This window comes from Callorhinus ursinus, unplaced genomic scaffold (assembly GCF_003265705.2).
Source record: "Callorhinus ursinus isolate GAN/ISIS: 27379988/994484 unplaced genomic scaffold, GSC_fseal_2.0 scaffold9, whole genome shotgun sequence".
Classification (NCBI taxonomy): Eukaryota; Metazoa; Chordata; class Mammalia; order Carnivora; family Otariidae; genus Callorhinus; species Callorhinus ursinus.
In genome coordinates this window covers 25,868,349-25,888,958 of record NW_027397071.1, presented here as the reverse complement: position 1 = coordinate 25,888,958, position 20,610 = coordinate 25,868,349, and positions in this window count along the sequence as shown.

Genomic DNA, 20,610 nt, shown 5'->3' with positions numbered 1-20,610 from the left:
CCACCCCCCACCACTCCAGCAACCCTCAGTTTGTTTCCTGAGATTAACAATTCCTCATATCACTGAGGTCATATGATACATGTCTTTCTCTGATGGACTTATTTCACTCAGCATAACACCCTCCAGTTCCATCCACGTCGTTGCAAATGGCAAGATCTCATTCCTTTTGATGGCTGCATAATATTCCATTGTGTATATATACCACCTCTTCTTTATCCATTCATCTGTCGATGGACATCTTGGCTCTTTCCACAGGTTGGCTATTGTGGATATTGCTGCTATAAACATTGGGATGCACGTACCCCTTCGGATCCCTACATTTGCATCTTTGTGGTAAATACCCAGTAGTGCAACTGCTGGATCGTATGGTAGTTCTATTTTCAACTGTTTGAGGAACCTCCATACTGTTTTCCAGAGTGTCTGCACCAGCTTGCATTCCCACCAACAGTGTAGGAGGGTTCCCCTTTCTCCGCATCCCCGCCAACATCTGTCTTTTCCTGACTTGTTAATTTTAGCCATTCTGACTGGTGTGAGGTGGTATCTCATTGAGGTTTTGATTTGGATTTCCCTGATGCCGAGCGATGTTGAGCACTTTTTCATGTGCCTGTTGGCCATTTGGATGTCTTCTTTGGAAAAATGTCTGTTCATGTCTTCTGCCCATTTCTTGATTGGATTATTTGTTCTTTGGGTGTTGAGTTTGATAAGTTCTTTATAGATTTTGGATACTAGCCCTTTATCTGATAGGTCATTTGCAAATATTTTCTCCCATTCTGTCGGTTGTCTTTTGGTTTTGTGGACTGTTTCTGTTGCTGTGCAAAAGCTTTTTATCTTGATGAAATCCCAAGAGTTTATTTTTGCCCTTGCTTCCCTTGCCTTTGGCGATGTTTCTAGGAAGAAGTTGCTGTGGCTGAGGTCGAAGAGGTGGCTGCCTGTGTTCTCCTTTAGGATTCTGATGGACTCCTGTCTCACGTTTAGGTCTTTCAACCATTTGGAGTCTATTTTTGTGTGTGGTGTAAGGAAATGGTCCAGTTTCATTCTTCTGCATGTGGCTGTCCAATTTTCCCAACACCATCTATTGAAGAGACTTTTTTCCATTGGACGTTCTTTCCTGCTTTGTCAAAGATTAGTTGACCAGAGAGTTGAGAGTCCATTTTTGGGCTCTCGATTCTGTTCCACTGATCTATGTGTCTGTTTTTGTGCCAGTACCATACTGTCTTGATGATGACAGCTTTGTAATAGAGCTGGAAGTCTGGAATTGTGATGCCACCAGCTTTGCTTTTCTTTTTCAATATTCCTCTGGCTATTTGGGGTCTCTTCTGGTTCCATACAAATTTTAGGATTATTAGTTCCATTTCTTTGAAAAAAGTGGATGGTATTTTGATGGGGATTGCATTGAATGTGTAGATTGCTCTAGGTAGCACTGACATCTTCACAATGTTTGTTCTTCCATTCCATGAGCATGGAACGTTTTTCCATTTCTTTGTGTCTTCTTCAATTTCTTTCATGAGTATTTTATAGTTTTCTGAGCACAGATCCTTTGCCTCTTTGGTAAGATTTATTCCTAGGTATCTTATGGTTTTGGGTGCAATTGTGAATGGGATCGACTCCTTAATTTCTCTCTCTTCTGTCTTGTTGTTGGTGTATAGGAATGCCACTGATTTCTGTGCATTGATTTTATATCCTGCTACTTGACTGAATTCCTGTATGAGTTCTAGCAGTTTTGGGGTGGAGTCTTTTGGGTTTTCCACATACAGTATCATATCATCTGCAAAGAGTGAGAGTTTGACTTCCTCTTTGCCGATTTGGATGCCTTTGATTTCTTTTTGTTCTCTGATTGCTGTGGCTAGGACTTCTAGTACTATGTTGAATAGCAGTGGTGAGAGTGGACATCCCTGCCGCGTTCCTGACCTTAGGGGAAAAGCTCTCAGCTTTTCCCCATTGAGAGTGATATTGGCTGTAGGTTTTTCATAGATGGCTTTTATGATATTGAGGTATGTACCCTCTATCCCTATACTCTGAAGAGTTTTGATCAAGAAAGGATGCCGTACTTTGTCAAATGCTTTTTCTGCATCTATTGAGAGGATCATATGATTCTTGTTCTTTCTTTTGTTAATGTATTGTATCACGTTGATTGATTTGCGGATGTTGAACCAACTTTGCAGCCCAGGGATAAATCCCACTTGGTCATGGTACTTAATCCTTTTAATGTACTGTTGGATCCTATTGGCTAGTATTTTGGTGAGAATTTTTGCATCCATGTTCATCAAAGATATTGGTCTGTAGTTCTCCTTTTTGTTGGGGTCTTTGTCTGGTTTTGGGATCAAGGTAATGTTGGCCTCATAAAATGAGTTTGGAAGTTTTCCTTCCATTTCTATTTTTTGGAACAGTTTCAGGAGAATAGGTATTAATTCTTCTTTAAATGTCTGGTAGAATTCCCCTGGGAAGCCATCTGGCTCCGGGCTTTTGTTTCTTGGGAGATTTTTGATGACTGCTTCAATTTCCTTAGTGGTTATAGGTCTGTTCAGGTTTTCTATTTCTTCCTGGTTCAGTTTTGGTAGTTGATACATTCTAGGAATGCATCCATTTCTTCCAGGTTATCTAATTTGCTGACATAGAGTTGCTCATAATATGTTCTTATAATTGTTTGTATGTCTTTGGTGTTGGTTGTGATCTCTCGTCTTTCATTCATGATTTTGTTGAATTGGGTCATTTCTCTTTTCTTTTTGATAAGTCTGGCCAGGGGTTTATCAATCTTGTTAATTCTTTCAAAGAACCAGCTCCTAGTTTCGTTGATCTTTTCTACTGTTCTTTTGGTTTCTATTTCATTGATTTCTGCTCTCACCTTTATTATTTCTCTTCTCCTGCTGGGTTTAGGCTTTATTTGCTGTTTTTACTCTAGCTCCTTTAGGTGTAGGGTTAGGATGTGTATTTGAGGGCTTTCTTGTTTCTTCAGAAAGGCTTGTATTGCTATATACTTTCCTCTCAGGACTGCCTTTGCTGTATCCCAAAGATTTTGAACAGTTGTGTTTTCATTTTCATTGGTTTCCATGAATTTTTTAATTCTTCTTTAATTTCCTGGTTGACCCATTCATTCTTTAGTAGGATGGTCTTTAGCCTCCATGTATTTGAGTTCTTTCCGACTTTCCTCTTATGATTGAGTTCTAGTTTCAAAGCATTGTGGTCTGAAAATATGCAGGGAATGATCCCAATCTTTTGGTACCGGTTGAGACCTGATTTGTGACCTAGGATGTGATCAATTTTGGGGAATGTTCCATGGGCACTAGAGAAGAATGTGTATTCCGTTGCTTTGGGATGGAATGTTCTGAATATGTCTGTGAAGTCCATTTGGTCCAGTGTTTCATTTAAAGTCTTTATTTCCTTGTTGATCTTTTGCTTTGATGATCTGTCCATTTCAGTCAGGGGGGTGTTAAAGTAAAAGGGCATTCTTTTAACATTAGGGACACTACCAATTTTCTGTTCTGTTTGCTCCAAATATTTTTTTCAACTTCTTTTGCATCTTTTGACTTTTTGTAGCAATTTTGGGCCAAGTTTAAAAATACAAGTTTTACAGAGTCATGTGTTTTTCCTTTAGGGCCTCCAGTGTTCTGTTTTGCTTCAAAAGATATTGCTTACCCCATCCTCTAATTTTTCTTCTAAAATTTGTACTGCCTTTTATTTTATATTTAAATTTGTAATATCTTTGGGATTTATTTTTATATGTGATGAGAGGTAAGAGCATAATTTTAATTTTCTCCCAGATGGAAAGCAATTTATGTCAACATTGTTTATTAAATCAATTATTTTTTTCTAACCTGAAACTGAAATATCACCTTTGGCATATGTTAACTTCCCATAGTCATTGGAATTTATTTCTTGACTCTCTGCTCAATTCCACTGGTCTTCGGCATCAATACCACATTGTTGTAATGACAGTGGTACCATAGCATGACTTATTCTCTAGTAAAACATTACTGCTTTCATTTTTAATAATTTTGTTATTTCCAGACATTTAATCTTGCATGTGTTTTTCTAAAATTACTCTTTTTGAGGTAATTATAGATTCACATTCAATTCCAAAAAATAGAGAAATCCCATGATTCTCCCAATAGCAACATACTGAGAAATTGTACTACAGTATCATAAACATGATATTGACATTGATAGAGCCAAGATACGGAACATTTCTGCTGCCACAAGGATCCTTTTTGTTGCCTTTTTATAGCCACGCCCACTTCTGTTCCCACCTACTCCTTCATATCTGGCAGCCACTTACCTGTTCTCCATTTCCATAATTTTGTAGTTTCAAGAATGTTACATAAATGGAATCATGTAGTTAATAACTTTTTGGGATTAACTTTTTCACTCAGCATAATGCCCCTGAGATTCATCTAAGCTGTTGCCTGCATCAATGGTTCATTTCCTTTTATTGCTGAGTAATGTTCCATGGTAATATACCACAATTTGTTTAACCATTCACTCACTGAAGAACATCTGCATCATTTCCAATTTACAAATTAAATTGATTTGGATGTTCAAACGCAGGTTTCTGTGTGAACATAAGTTTTCACTTTTCTAGAATAAATGACCAAGAGTATAATTGCTAAGTTGAGGTTATCTGCTAGTTACATGTTTAGCTTTATAAGAAATGGCCAAACTGTTGTCAAGAGTGACTACCATTTTACATGCCCACCAGCAATGTAGGAGTGATCCTGTTTCTCCCATGCTCACCAGCATTTGATGTTGTCACTACTTGTTATTGTAACTACTTGGATAGGTGTGTAGTGATATCTCACTATGGTTTAAATTTGCATTTCCCTAATGGCTAATGATATTTACCATCTTTTCATGTGCTTATTTTCCATCTGCATATCTCCTTCAGTGAAATGGCTGTGCATATGTTTTGCTCATTCTCTAACTGGAATTTTTTTACTGTTAAGTTTTAAGAGGTCTTTATATATTCAAGATACTGTTTCTGGGTCAGATATGTGGTTTGCAAATATTTCCCCCCTTGTTTTTTCATCCTCTTAAAAGAGTTGCTCAGAAATCTTTTTTTAATTTTGAATAAGTAATATTTATCCACTTTTTCTTTTATGGATCATGCTTTTGGTATCAAATATATGAACTCTTTGACTAGCCTTGGATCCTGAAGTTTTTCTCTTATTATCCTCTTAAAAGTTTTATTTTTCCATTTTGCATTTAAGTCTGCAATCCACCTTGAGTTAAATTTTGTATAAAGTATGAAACTTAAGTTGAGTTTCACTTTTTTTGCCTGTGGATATCCAATTGCTCCAGCACCACTGTTGAAAAATCTATTTTCCTCCATTGAATTGCTTTTCCACTTCTGTCAAAAATCAACTAGGCATATTAGTGTGAGGATATTTCTGGTTCCTTTACTCTATGGCCATTGATCGCTGTGTCTAGGCCTTTGCCAGGATCACACAGTCTTGATAACTGTAGTTATTTAATATTCTTGAAATCACGGAAGTTGATTTCCCCCACTTTTCATTTTCAAAATTATTTTACCTATTCTAATTTCTCTTCCTTTCCACATATATTTTAGAATAGTACTGCTTATACCTAGAAAAAATACTAAATTATTTTTAGCAATTTGGAGAGAACTGACGTCTTTACTATGTTGGATTTTCCAATCCATGAAAATATCTCTCCACATATTTGGATCTTCTTTGATGCCTTTCATCATTATTTCATAGTTCTCATCACACAAGTGATATATTTTTTGTTAGGTTTACAGCCAAGTATTTAAAGTTCCTGAGCAGGGCGCCTGGGTGGCTCAGATGGTTAAGCATCTGCCTTCGGCTCAGGTCATGATCCCATGGTCCTGGGATCGAGTCCCGCATCGGGCTCCCTGCTCAGCAGGGAGTCTGCTTCTCCCTGCTTGTTTTCTGTCTCTCTCGCAAATGAATAAATAAAATCTTTAAAAAAAAATAAAGTTCCTGAGCAGCTCTAAATGATATATTTTCAAAGTGTGTCCCATGTGTTCATTGTTAGTATACTGAAATACGTTGACTTTTGTACTTTTTTTATCTTCTATCTTGTAACCTTGCTGAATTTACTTTCTGGTTCTACAGGGTTGTTCTGTTTTTAGAGATTCCTTGTAATTTTCTATGAAAATGATTATGTCATCTGCAAATAGAAACAGTTTTATTTCTTATTTTCTGATACGTATCTTTTATTTATCTTGCCTTACTCTCACAGCTAGAATGTCTAATACTATGGATGAGAAGATTAAGAGTGGACATTCTTCCCAGTTTTAGAGGGAAAGCATTCAGTCTTTTACCACTAAGTATAATGTTAGCTGTAGGGTTTTCCAAAGATTGGCGGATTGATTTTTTCAACATTGGTTGAAAATTGTTTGATTTTTCAAATATTGAACCAGTCTTGTATCTCTGGAATAAACTCTCCTTGGTCATGATATATACTTCATTTTATATAATGCTGAAATCTGCTTATTTTTGTTCAAGATTTTATGTCTGTAGTCATGAGAGATATTAGTCTGTGGTTTCCCCTTTTCATACTGTTTTTTATATGAAGGTTAATATTAGCTTAAAAAATGAATTGGAAAGTATTCCCTCTTCTGTTTTTTTGTTTGTTTGTTTGTTTGTTTGTTTGGAAGAGACTATTGAGTTGCGTTATTTCTTCTCTAAACATTTGGGCCTAGAGAGGTCTTTTCGGGAATTTTTCAAGTGTGAATTCAATTTCTTTAATAGTACTCTTCAAATGATCTAGTTCATAATGAGTGAATTGTGGTGCTTTATGTTTTCCAAAGTATCAGCCTATTTCATCAAGGTTGTGTTTAAGTTATTCTTAGTGTCCCCTTGTTATTGTTTTGGTGTCCGCAGGCTTTATTATAGATGTCCCTGGTCTCATTCTTGATTTTGGTAATTTGTATCTTCTCTCCCTTTATTTTTGGTCTTAGCTTTGCTAGTCGTTCTTCAATTTGATTCTTTTTCAAAGAACCAATATTTTGTTTCACGGTTTTTTCCTATTGCTTCCCTGTTTTCAATTTCATTGATTTTTGCTCTTGTTTTCTTCTTTTCCTCATGTTCCATTTATTTTGTTCTTCTCTTTCTAGTTTCTTAAGGTGAAAGCTTAGTTATTGAGACTTCCCTTCTTTTCTGATATAAGCATTCAGTGCTACAAATACATTTCCCTCTCAGCACTCCATTAGCTGTATCCCACAAATTTTATGCTGTATTTTCATTTTCATTAGTTCAGTGTATTTTTTATTTCCTTTTAGATTTCCTGTTGATCCATGGATTATTGGGAGGTGTGTTGTTTATTTTCCAAGAATTCAGAGATTTCCTTGTTATCATTCTGTTACTGATCTCTAATTTGATTTCACTGTGGTTAAAGAACATAATCTGTATGATTATAATTCTTTTAAAATTGATCAGGTTTGTTTTATGGCCTAGTATATGGTCTCCCTTGGTATATGTTCTGTGAGCACTGAAATAGAATGTGTATTTTTCTGTTTTGGGATGGAGTTCTATACATATTGTTAGATCTCACTGTCTGATGGTGTTGACTTCTGTATCACTGACTTTCTGTCTAGTTATTCTATCCATTGATGGGGAAGGGGTGTTGAACTCTCAATTATAAGTTTTAATTTGTTTCTTCTTACAGTGTATATTTTATTTCACATATTTTTCAGGGCTTGTTTTGGTGCATACACATTTAGAATTCCATGTCTTATTGATGTATTAGCCCTTTTATCATTATGCAATATCCCTGACTTTGGTAATTTTCTTTGCTGTAAAGTCTGTTTTATCTGACATTAACGTAACTACTCCTGCTTTCATTTTATTAATATTGCATGCTTTATCTTTTTTCTAATCTTTACTTTCAACCTATCTATATCATTATGTTTGAAGTGAGCTTGTTGTAATTGTATATTTTTAGGTAATATTTTTTAATCCACTCTGCCAACCTTTGTCTTTTCATTGGTTCATTTATACCATTTACATTTAATGTAATTACTGATGTTTTAGGACTTAAGTCTCATTTTTTCCTTTCTTTTGTTTTGTTCCCTTTTTCTTGCTTTCCTTTGTGATACATGAACATTTTTTAGAATTCCAGTTTTATTTATTATTAGTGTTTTTGAGTGTATCTTTTTGTACAGTTCTTTTTTTAAATGGTGCTTTAGGTATTACACTGTATATACATAACTTATCACAGTCTACTTGGGTCTACACTTTACAAGTTCAAGTGAAATGTAGGAACCTACCTCCTTTTATATTTTTTTACCTTCTCACATTTATAATTGTCCTAAGTATTTCCTCTTCATATATTTAGAACCATTCATCACGGTATTATAATTTTTAACAGCCAAATATAATTTAGTAGGCTAAAAAGGAACATATACCATATCTGCCTGTATTTTTACTTTTTGTTGTTATATCTTCCTTCCTGGTATTCTAAGATTTCTTCTTTAATTATTTCTTTTCTGTTGAGAGAACTTTTAGCCATCTTTTGGTTCTTATGCTATGAGACTCTGGATCCTATTTGTGCCTTCTTTTTTTGCTGCTGCTTCTCATTTTTTCTTTCTATCTATCTAACTTACTGATTTTATTTCATTGAAGAACTCTAACTAATACAGCAGTTATTATCTAAACATTTTCTATCTTCATAATCTGTTCCTTTTCTGGTTCTTTGCCAAAGAGAATAGGCTTCTTTGCTTACTTGTCTACAATAACATGGATGGAGGTGAAAGTCCTACACTCTGAAAACTATAAAACACAGATAAAATTGAAGACAACACAAACGAATGGAAAGATATTCCCTGCTCATGGACAGGAAGAATTAATATTGTTAAAATGTCCATACTACCCAAAGCAATCTACAGATTCAATGCAATCCCTATCAAAATACCAACAGCATTTTTCACAGAACTAGAACAAACAACCCTAAAATTTATGAAACCATGAAACACCCTGAATAGCCTAAGCAATCTTGGGAAAGAAAAACAAAGCTGGAGGCATCACAGTCTCAGATTTTAAGATATACTACAAAGCTACAGTAATCAAAACAGTAAGGTATTGGCCAAAATTGATCAATGGAACAAAACAGAGAACCCAGAAAGAAACCCACAATTATAAGGTCAATGAATCTATGCCAAAGGAGACAAGAACATTCAATGAGGAAAAGATATTGTCCTCAATAAATGGTGCTGGGAAAGCTGGACAGCAACATGCAAATGACTCACACTGGACTACTCTCTAACACCATACCCCAAAATAAATTCAAAATAAATTAAAGACCTAATGTGAGATGTGAAACCATAAAACTCCTAGAAGATAATATAGGTAGTAATTTCTCTGACATCAGCTGTGGCAACATTTTTCTAGATATACCTTCTGAGGCAAGGGAAACAAGCAAAAATAAACTATTGGGACTAGATCAAAATAAAAATGAATGGGAGAAGATATTTGCAAATGACATATCCAATAAGTGATTAATATCCCAAATATATAGAGAACTTACACAACTCAACATCAAAAAAATAAAAGTCTTATTTTAAAAATGGGCAGAAGACATGAATAGACATTTTCCCAAAGATATACAGAAGGGCAATAGACATGAAGAGACACTCAATATCACTAATCATCAAGGAAATGCAAATCAAAACCACAATGAGATATCACCTTACACCTGTCAGGACAGCTAAAATCACAAAGATAACAAGCGTCGGAGAGGATGTGGAGAAAAATGAACCTTCATGCACTATTGGTGGAAATGTAAATTGCTACAGCCACTGTGGAAGAGTAGGGAGATTTGTCAAAAAATTAAAAATAGAAATACCCTATGATTCAATAATGCCACTACTGGGTATTTACCTGAAGAAAATAAAAACAGTAATTCAAAAAGATATGTTTATTGCAGCATTATTACAATAGCCAAGATATGGAAATAACCTGAATGTCCATCAACAGATGAATGGGTAAGAAAGATGTGAGATGTGTGTGTTTCTTTTTTTTAAGATTCCACTTATTAGTGAAATCATACGGCATTTGTCTCTCTCTATATATATACACACATACATACATACACACATGCACACATATACACAATGGAATATCATCCAGGCACAAAAAGGATGAGACTACGCCGTTTGAAACAACGTGACAGACCTAGAGGGTATTATGCTAGGTGAAATAAGTCAGAGAGAGAGAGAGAAATACCGTATGATCTCACTCATAAATGGAATCTAAAAAAAAAAAACCCACAAATGAATAAACAGACAAAAAGCAGGATCAGACCTATAAATACAGAGAACAAATGAATACTTGCCAGAGGAGATGTAGGTGGGGAGTTGAGCAAAATGGGTGAAGGGGAGTGGGAGATATGGGTTTCCAGTTATGGAATGAATAAGTCACAGGAATAAAAGGCACAGCAGAAGGAGTGTAGTCAATGATATTGTAATAATGATGTATGGAGACAGACAGTAGCTATACTTGTGGTGAGCACAGCATAATGTATAAACTTGCCCAATCACTTAGTTGTACATCCAAAGCTAAGGGAACATTGTAGGTCAACTCTGCTTAAAATTTTTTTTTAATCAAATATTTGTACTGAGGCAATCATTTGGGGGAAAAGAATTCCTGGAAGGCTTTACCCAACTGAGTTTTACACAAGGAATTCTAACCATATGCAGACTAAAAAATCACAATGAAAGCAATAGAAGGAGAAACAAACACAGAAATTGTCTACAGACATATGACAATCAACTAACTACTTATGCAGACAGCTTGGTAGTGTAGCTGCCTCTGCTCAACTTCTAAGCAATGTCCGCAGGGGTCCCAAGTGACACAAAGAAGTAAAAAATGTTGACTAGAAAGGAGCAGAGTAATTTGGGGACAATTGCTACAATATGGAAATCAGTCCATAGACTTGACCTCATTTTTGTAAGTATTTCTCTAATATTTCACTCTCTCACTTCTTAAAGGCAGGGTTCTAGCTTACTCTAACATTTTCTGTGTCTTTCAGTGAAGTGATCAGAGACATATGGTTTGGATTCCTGAGCAAAGATCCTTCTACAGAGGCCTTGCATGGAGCACCTAGTTTGACTCTCTTCCAGAGACAGAAAATGAAACCCTCATGTATCTATTCCCTAGAATGTAAAAACCATTGCTTCACTGCTAGTCCTGTCACTTGGAAAGTGTTAATTGGTTGAAGTAAGATCTTGGCCTTTGTTAATATTGTGTCCCTGTTCTTTTTTGCCACAGAGAAAGCACTGTTATAATTGAAAGGCAGCTCCACAGCTTCCCAGGTAGGGATGAGAGAAGTATTGCTAATTTGCTCAGTGTCACACCTGCTTTGTTCTTCATTAGACGACAGGGAAAGTCAAAGCTTCCAGAAAGGCTGCAGGGGGAAAGAAGCATTCCCGGTCCCAGCTGTTGCCTAGGAACCCAGGCAATCCCAGAGGGGAAAGGACAGTCCTTACCAAAAACCTTCACCATAAAGTCTAATCATTCCCTCCTTGCAATAAGAAACTGTTATTCCAAATTTCTCCACTCATTCATTCACTCATAAAAAATATTACTGAGCATCCAAAATGTGACAGGCACTGCTCTAGATACTGGGGACATGTCCATGAACAAGAAAGGCAGAGCTCCTCTCTTCAGGTAACTTACACACCAGTGAAGACAAATATATGATGCATTTTGACTTATTAATAAGAAGTATGAAGAAATGCAATGCAGAGGGGAGGTGATAATGATGGGGCAGGAGTGCTATCTTTTTTTTTTTTAATTTAAATTAGAAGTGCTATCTTAGACAGAGTGGCCATCTTGAAGGGATGGCATTTAAGCAGAGACCTGAACAAAGTGGAGAGCAAGCAATATAAAGTTTTAGGGGCAGAGATTTCATGAGGAAGTACCAAGGCCTGGAGGCAGGATGTTGCTGGGTGTGTTTGAAAATCACCAAGGCCAGTGCACTATCTCCCTTACATCAGGCAAAAGGAGCCCCTGCCCTCAGCCTCTGCTTCAGAAAGCCTCAAATATCTACACACACACACACACACCACACTGACCAACACATGGATGCCTGTATCACACAGAAGCTGGTGATCCATTCTGGTTGCAGCACAACACATAATTTTTAAACAGTGGCCCTCATGACTCACTCTGTCCAGGTTCCAGAGGAGTGTTCTCCATATCCCTTGTCCTCTATCCTCAACACAAAAGGCAGCTAGCTGTCTGCCTGCAAAGGTCTGAGGTTTGCTGAGCTGCCAAACAGATTCAGAATGCAGCGAGTAAGGGCTTGAGACATGGGAGCAATTTGGCGTACAAAAAAGACAAATTAATTAACTTGTCAAATCCTTTTTCTCAGAAAACATGAATACAATTGATTCTTACATAATAAAGGTTGTTTCTCAGTAGCACCAAGCATCCAGTTTCTTGCTTCTCTCCCCAGTCTACTTCCTGGTTCTAAAAGTATCCACAAATTAGGGTGGTATTTGCCAGTTACAAATGGAAACTGAGGAACATTTCACAATATTGAACAGTACGTATTACTCCTAGGTCTGTATATATTTAGGCCCAGACGTAAGAGGCATGAAGCATAATACTGAGACAACTAGATAAACATTAAATTCTAGAATTGTGTATATTTTATATTACAAAAATACTGAAGAATATTTAAGCTTTCAAAAATTAAATTTCAGCTTTGCTAATTTCCTTTAAAATCTTAATAGTCATTATAATTTGTATTTGCCTTTTAATCTTAAAAGATAATTTGACATTTTAGAAGAAAACTAGCCTTTGAAAACATGGGCCCTATTTTCATCTTTTAATTTTATTTGTATTAAACACCTAGATACATGCAATGATAATTAAATTTATATGGCTGATATTTTACAGACTTCAGTCATATAAATCCTTAAACCATAGCTTCACACATAATTTTTTCACTTTTGTCAGTAGAAAGATATTTTTCCAAAATGGAAGAATAGAATATATCTTGTTTAATGGTTTACTAGCTTGGCCTATAGTTTTTAATATTCAAGGTATATGGAATGTGGTCCTCAACTTTTACCACTTGTCTGGGTCCCACAAATGTTAGGGAGCCTGGCTGGTTCACACAGGATTGAGTAAGCCATGGTAAGAAGTTGGGATTTGATTCCAACTTTGATGGGAAGTCCCTAGATGGAAGCCAACTGGAAGCTCATCCCTAATACCAACTCAACATTGATATTTTTGGAGACCAAGTTATCAATGAAAGATTTTTCTACCCCCTACCCCTCTTGACTACAACCCTAGAATTGCTGTATGCGTCCCAAGGACTGCAGAACCATCTCAGGCCGTACCACCACATTCAGGGGGAGGTCTGGTACATCCAACACATGAGCAATAGCCTAAGTACAACAGAGCCTTTTTTTTTTTTTTGCTAAGGCAAGCAATTCTCTGGGCCACAATTTGCTTTTGGGAGGTCTTGACTTAGTTCATGCAAACAAAGGACAAAACAGATGATTTTGCAGGATGAATGTGTGCTATGTTCAGACATTATATTCTCTATAATCAGACTACTTAGTATATCCTGCCTCCTCCACTGCCTAGCTGTATCATCTCAGGCTATTTACTCGGCTCTTCTCTACTCCTAAGCAATTTAATGATAATGTTTGCCTCATAGCATTGTTATAAAGATCAAATGACATAAACTACATGAAAAACTTAGAATAGGGCCCCACATTTATTAAGCACTTAAATATATGTTATTTAGCATTATTTTCATCTTCTTCGCTATCAGCTGATAAGACTGAAAAGGCCAGATTTCAATTCTGCGAATTTCTTTTTAATGGTGCAATTCACAAAGAAGTGGGCTTTCCACAATTGGCAGTCTTCAGGCAGGGCTGCATAATTATCTTTGCAGGGGACTGCAGAAGTAAGCAGCAAGCCTAAGAGTGGAATTAAATTTCCTGAGTTCTCTTCTAGTGCCAAGATTCCATGATGCTTAGTACGAATTCAGCTTTTTATGGGTGTTATAGCGTTACAGAGTTTATCATCTCACTGGAGAGATTCAAATGACTCACATAAAGCAGATAAGAAATAAGGAAAAGATGATTCTAATGAGAGGCACTGAGGGTGAATGGCTCAATGGTCTGTGTTGGAAGGAGACAGGAAGACCTTCTGGACCAGGTGGAATTTTCCCTCAACTCCTAACAGGGAGATACATTGGTTGGGTAGAGAAGGAGGAGGGTGATCGAGGAATGCCTATGTCATGGCCCGCAACCTTCCCTATCAAGTCAGAGCTTCACATGTTCTCCTCTCCCTGACGTTGCTGTTCATGCTGCATTCAGAGACCCTCCATCCGACAGCTGCAGCAGACAGAGGTCTGGGCTTTGAGGAACATCTGAAGATGCTTGCTAGACAGCAGAGGTGGGGTGAGTTGGCCCTCCTCCATACTGGGGTTTAGTCTGCTCCTCATTCCCCTTATCCCGTTCTGGTTCCATTACTGACAATGCTGCAGAGAACCTTGCTACTCAGTGTCATCCACTTTGGCTTTTTAGAAATGGAGCATCTTTAGCTTAAACCCACTTGAATCATCATCTGCATTTTACAGGAGCGCCAGGGGAGTTACGTGCACACAGAAACATGAAAAGCACGATTACAACAGTGGTTTTCAAATCGGGGAGAGCTGAGACAGATTCTACCTGAGGGAGTTGACACCTAGGTCTCCCCTCAGGCAGACTGAATCAGAATCTCTAGAGATGGGTTCTTGGTATCCACGTTTTTTAAATGTGTAGTTTTAAAAATTAGGACCAAATGTGATCATCAGGCTTGGAAACCACCGCTTTAGGAGAAAATCTAGATGTAGGTCTAGGACTCACAGAACCACCAACGAGCACCAAAATGTACCAACTGTGGGGAAAAAAAAAATTGTGTTGAGCCACAAATGATTATGGAGACCTTCAGAAGACGCCCAAACTCCCTGAAGCCCTGGGGAATGCTCGTTGTAGGACTTGGCAAAATATTTTTCTCTATAAAGTGGGGATATTAAAGTACCTATCTCAAGAAGTTACTGAACACACACACCCTCTCTCTTCCAAAGAAACAAAGTTCTTTAAGTTCTTGCTAATGTTGATGAACTGGATACAGTCGTTGACCTTTACCTGGAATGTTCTTCGCACAGATAGCCACACGGCTCACTGTGGTACTCCTCTGCTGTCTGCGCAAATGTCATCTCATCCTGCTTAGGCTTTTCCAACTTTCTCACGTAAAACAGCACAACTTGCCACCATCATCACCACCACTTTTTATCCTTTTCCTCCTCTTTCTATTCTTCCTCACAGCATTTAGCCTTATCTGACATTTCAGGTATTTAGTAACTGTCTGTCTCCTCCAACTAAATTTTAAGATCCACAATAAAGAGACTTTGTGTCTCTCCCTTCACTATTATATCCCCATTGCTAGAACAGTGCCAAGCAAGCATACAGTTGGCATCAGTAAATATTTATGAGGTGACTAAATAAATGCACTTTGATGCTAATATCCCTTGACTCTTCAAGTATTCCTGATTAAAAGCTATCGAGTCTTTTCAATACCCTACCCATATTGTCTTCTAGTATGAAGTCTTCCTGACAGACTTCTGCCCCAGAGAGAACGAATGATCCTCTCCTTTGTCTTACACATTCTTTCCTCCTACATATATTCTTTCTCCTATATATTCTTTCCTCAGTATATCTTTCTCAAATTCTCTATAGACTGTGAGCTCTTCAAGACGGGGAGCCATTTTTTTTTAACCATTTTAAGTAATCCCTATCCCCAACATGGGGCTCAAACTCAGGACTCTGAGATCAAAAGTCACATGCTCTACCAGCTGTGCCAGCCAGGCACCCCACAGGAGCCATTTCTAACTCATCTTTGTGCTACTGGTCCTAGTGTTTGTTGAATGAAAAATGAGTGAATTTTTCCACCATGAAAGAGGAGCTCATACACATATTCAACAAAATGGTTTCTCTGATTCCAGAGTTGTCGCTGAGGAAGAAGGGGGGAAAAAACCCAAACAGAACAAAACAGACCTTGAAAAGCTGTTGGCTTCCATTCCTGCATTCATAATCCTCTAACACATCTCTCTATCAAGATCAAAATGAAAGCCCATTGCCTTAATCGTGAAGATTGATGCCAGTAAGCTTAGAGCAGGGCAGAGGAGACCTGACACTGCCGAGGGGACAGCCAAGTCCAGAATCATACAGAAGCCAGCAGAGTGGTTTCCAAAGCATTAGTACAGCCTCTGAGTCTCCAGTATAAGGGGCCAACTGCATCAATCTTTCAGCAGATCTACTGCTCCATCTGCTAGGAGAAGCATGCGAAGTCCATTTATTTCCAAGTGCCCGAGCTGCTGTACTAAATAACAAAGAAAAGAAAAAGAAAGGAGAACAAAGAACAGATCCTCTTTGCCTGCCATGCTCCCCACCCTGACAGCCTTTGCTGTCTTACCTGGGACTCTGTCAGGGCCACGAAGCCTGCTTTCTGGAGGGTGGCAAGTTTGGGCAAGACAGAACACTATACCCTCACCTTAAACATGCCTGAATATCAATTCAAAGCCTTCTATGTCAACACTTAGAAGAACTGATGAAAATCTACTTATGCTGTTTTAAATTTGACTTTATCAAATCTTATTTTTTAAAAAAAAATAGAATTTTCTTTCCTTTTTAAGAAAACAGTGCTTTAAGTATCTTGAAAAAGTACATTCTTAATAAGAGGTTTATATTTAAATACATTGTTTCTGTCTCACATAAGATGAAACCAGTTTCCTCGGGTTTTTTCATATAGTCAATATTTACTGCATACCGGGTGCTGGATACCACTTTAAGCATAACATGGGGTTTCTTTTAGGTCGGGGGGGCATTCTAAGGCAGGGAAGTAAGGGTCTGCCAATACCACTGTCCTGGATAACCTACTGCTGACAAAAATTAAAGAAAGAAACGCACATCGTTTCATCATTAATTCCAAGATGCACCCAGTTACTGGGCTTCTGCTATTTATATACTTGCCACATATAAATATTTTCTATCTGGTCATCACTAAACATTTCCCAAGTGCAAGTCACAAATCAGCCTCGAGTCAGAGTAGGGAGATACGCCCTCTGCCCCGATTGCTTGCGAATGAGCTGATGAACATTCAGTTGCTGCTCCCCATTTAATTAATTCTGATGGGCTATTGATGTACCACAACTGTTTGTCCTAATAATGAGCTCCAAAATTAGAACGGCTGCAACCCACTTAGACAGCTGCCACAGAAAATAAGCATTTGAAAATGCTCTTGGTCAAGGCAATGGGGTAGAAATGGCTGTAGTTCAACAGCAAATGCACATGACTATGTCACAGGAGTTTTATTTTTCCATTTCAAGCATAGTTAACAGACCAGCAGCGATGACTGCAAAAACCGTTACTAGCTGTAGACTTAAGACTGCTACTTCCAATCAGTATAGCAAGGATAAACATGCAGCCTGAAGTGTGCTAATCGTGGAGTCGATATAGCAACAGGCATTAAACAATTTAGGTCAGTTCCTTGCAATGTTTAATTAGACTAATATATCTGTTTGCAATTAATAGCAGATGTGACAAGCTAATGTGTCCATGTACAGACAAATTAACCTCTGCCCATCAGCTGCTAGGATCTGTGAGAAAGCTGCCATCTTTTGCTTCTATCTATTGAAGTCTAAGTAAAACTGCAGGATAATTATAAACATAGATGTTAATAGACTATACACTTCACAAAAAGCACTGTCCACCCCAAACCCTTTTTCAGGCAGGCTTTTAACTACAAGAGGAATGAACATCTGTGTTACCCTTTACATTTTATAACATAGGAGTATGTTTTTATTTACCTGCTAATAGAAATGATTCTGTAATTTTTCAACTGTTGTAAAAGAGGCCTGTCTGTTCCTAATGCAGTTAAGCCTTATGTCCCTGAAACTGAGTGTATTCTCCTCAAAATAGAGATTTCCACATTATGGCTGGAAGTAATGCCTACTTCCCTATTTTGAGTAATTGCCATGGTTCTGAAGGGGGATCTTAGGGAATAAGACATTTTCACAGGGCAAGACTTCTGAAAGACAGGAATTCTGGGTATCGGTTTTGTTTGGTGGGGAAGAAGGCTGGGGGCAGGACTCGACGGCCTGTCATTGCAACTTCTCCCAGTCTGCCTCCAGAAAAGCCATGGGCCTACCCAGAACCCATCGCGGAATCTGAGGCATCTAGCTTTCTGGGTAAGAGAAGAATTAGGTCCTAATTCTTGGTCCCTGAATGGTTGGCAAGGAACCCAAAGTGGTTGTAGGGCTTGCAAATTACCATCACTCGGGAGCCTCTAGGCTGGAGTGGTAGAGGCTCTTAAAGACGTAACTTCAAGAAGTCCAATTTCCCCTCCTATCCTGTGAGCTGAAGCTGGCTTCCAAAATCCTCCTAGCCTTTCTTCCTGCTCTTGTTTGCTCTCACTGTGCCAGTGATCCTCAAATTTAGCAGGAGACTGGGGATAGCGTGGGAAATGCCATTACATGTCCACAGAATCCAATGACATACTCCCACTCCAGTACGGTGTTCATGTGGACAAGTCTTGAAACACAACCACAAAGAGGTAGTTCCTTACAAAGTGATTTTGGTGTTAGGAACCCCCACAAGTCATAACCCCGGCCAAGGAAAAAAGCCCAGCTTGAGACATCAACAACTTCAGAAGGATATGGGAAATGGGTAAATGCAAAAAGGATAAAGCCCCTGGGATTATTTAGTCTCAAGAAGTGAAAGAAATTGGTCACTTACTGTCTCTTTAAATATAGAAAGGATTATTATTCAGAAGCTGTATCCAGATGTACGAACACTTCTCTACTGAGGATAGAACAGGAAACAATGGGCTTTAGCTAGAGAAAGAAAGGATATATATGTATAAAGAGGGGCTTCCTGACATGTGTGGTTATAAAGCATTGTAATGGTATACTAGAGAGGCTGTCAGATCTACCTCCCCACAGAATTTTAAGAACACGACAGACACCTCTTGGTAAAAATGGTTTAGATAAAACCTCCCTGGAGGTTGGAGGATGGATCAGATGACTTCTCAGGGGCCCTTTCAGCCCTCTGTGTTTATCATTTTAAAACTGGACTACAACACTTTTTCAGATAAGCCTTATCTGGTAAACTAGAAGCTATATCATTTCTTCTCCCCACCCCCCAAGCCCTGTTGAATCTGATTTTCTCTTGTTATACCTTGCTTTGCTGATGCCTACTTGACGCTTGCTCTTTGGATACTGTGTTCGCTGTTGTGGCATGCTATCAGGACGACAGACACTAACAAAGATGGATGGGACATTTTCAAGGACAGAGAAAAGATCGTTTCTGAGCACAGTGTGCAAACGTAGTGTAGGCTCCCTGCACTTGGAAACAATCTCTAACAAACCCTATTTTTTTTTAATTTTTTATTGTTATGTTAATCACCATATATTACATCATTAGTTTTTGGTGCAGTGTTCCATGATTCATTGTTTGTTCATAACACCCAGTGCTCCACGCAGAACATGCCCTCCTTAATACCCATCACCAGGCTAACCCATCCCCCTACCCCTCCCCTCTAGAACCCTCAGTTTGTTTTTCAGAGTCCATCATCTCTCATGGTTCGTCTCCCCCTCTGACGTACTCCCCTTCATTCTTCCTCTCCTGTTATCTTCTTCTTTTTCTTTTTTCTTAAAATATGTTGCGTTATTTGTTTCAGAAGTACAGATCTGTGATTCAACAGTCTTGTGCAATTCACAGCCCTATTTTAACAATTTTTTTTACAGTGACTTAAATCTCATTTGATACCAAAATATTTTGCTTACATGGGGGAAACCTTCTGTCCTACACATGTGGTTGGATTTTCCTCAGACCTGGTGTTCCTTTGAAGTCACACATGCCATTTACTTAGAGCATCATTCTGAGGAGCTTGTGCTGGAGGAGATCCGGGTGGCCGTCATAGTCCTCTACAGCATACGGCGAACTTGAGAGCACGTGAATGATGCTTCACAATGTGAAGGGCTCTTCTGAAACCCTGCACTTTTCCAGTTCCAGATGGTTGCCTGCCTTCTATAATTCAGAGTTTAACAAATGTATGTTGGGCTTCCCACAACAGACCCTAACAAGAGAAGGTTGAAAATTAAGAGTATGAGATTTAGAAGGCCAAGAAATTAGTTTAGGTCACCTGAGAATTACTCAGTTAAAGTCATTTGAAAAATAATTCTGTATTGAAACGGACTGCCAGCAGGAGAAACTCCGTTATTTTAAGTAGAACAAAACCATCAGCTTTAACTAAAATCATCCACAAGCCAGATGCAGAGTATCTCCACGGATAGCAATGCATGCACAAATAAATAAACCAATTCATTAAGAAGTCACACTTTTACTTTTGTAGTTGGTCAAAATCTTTGATCTATACATTCCTGCATACAGGAAATGTCACTATTTTTATTATTTTGACTAAATTTATTTGGAGGCCCCATTTGACATGGCGTGAGAAACAAAATCTCAGGCTGTTCCAAGTCTCCCCTGGATCTCCCTGGGAGGTGAGAAGTTCCAAGATACTTGTGGGATATCAAAGCATTAGCTGAAAGCGTCTGGTCCACAGTAGC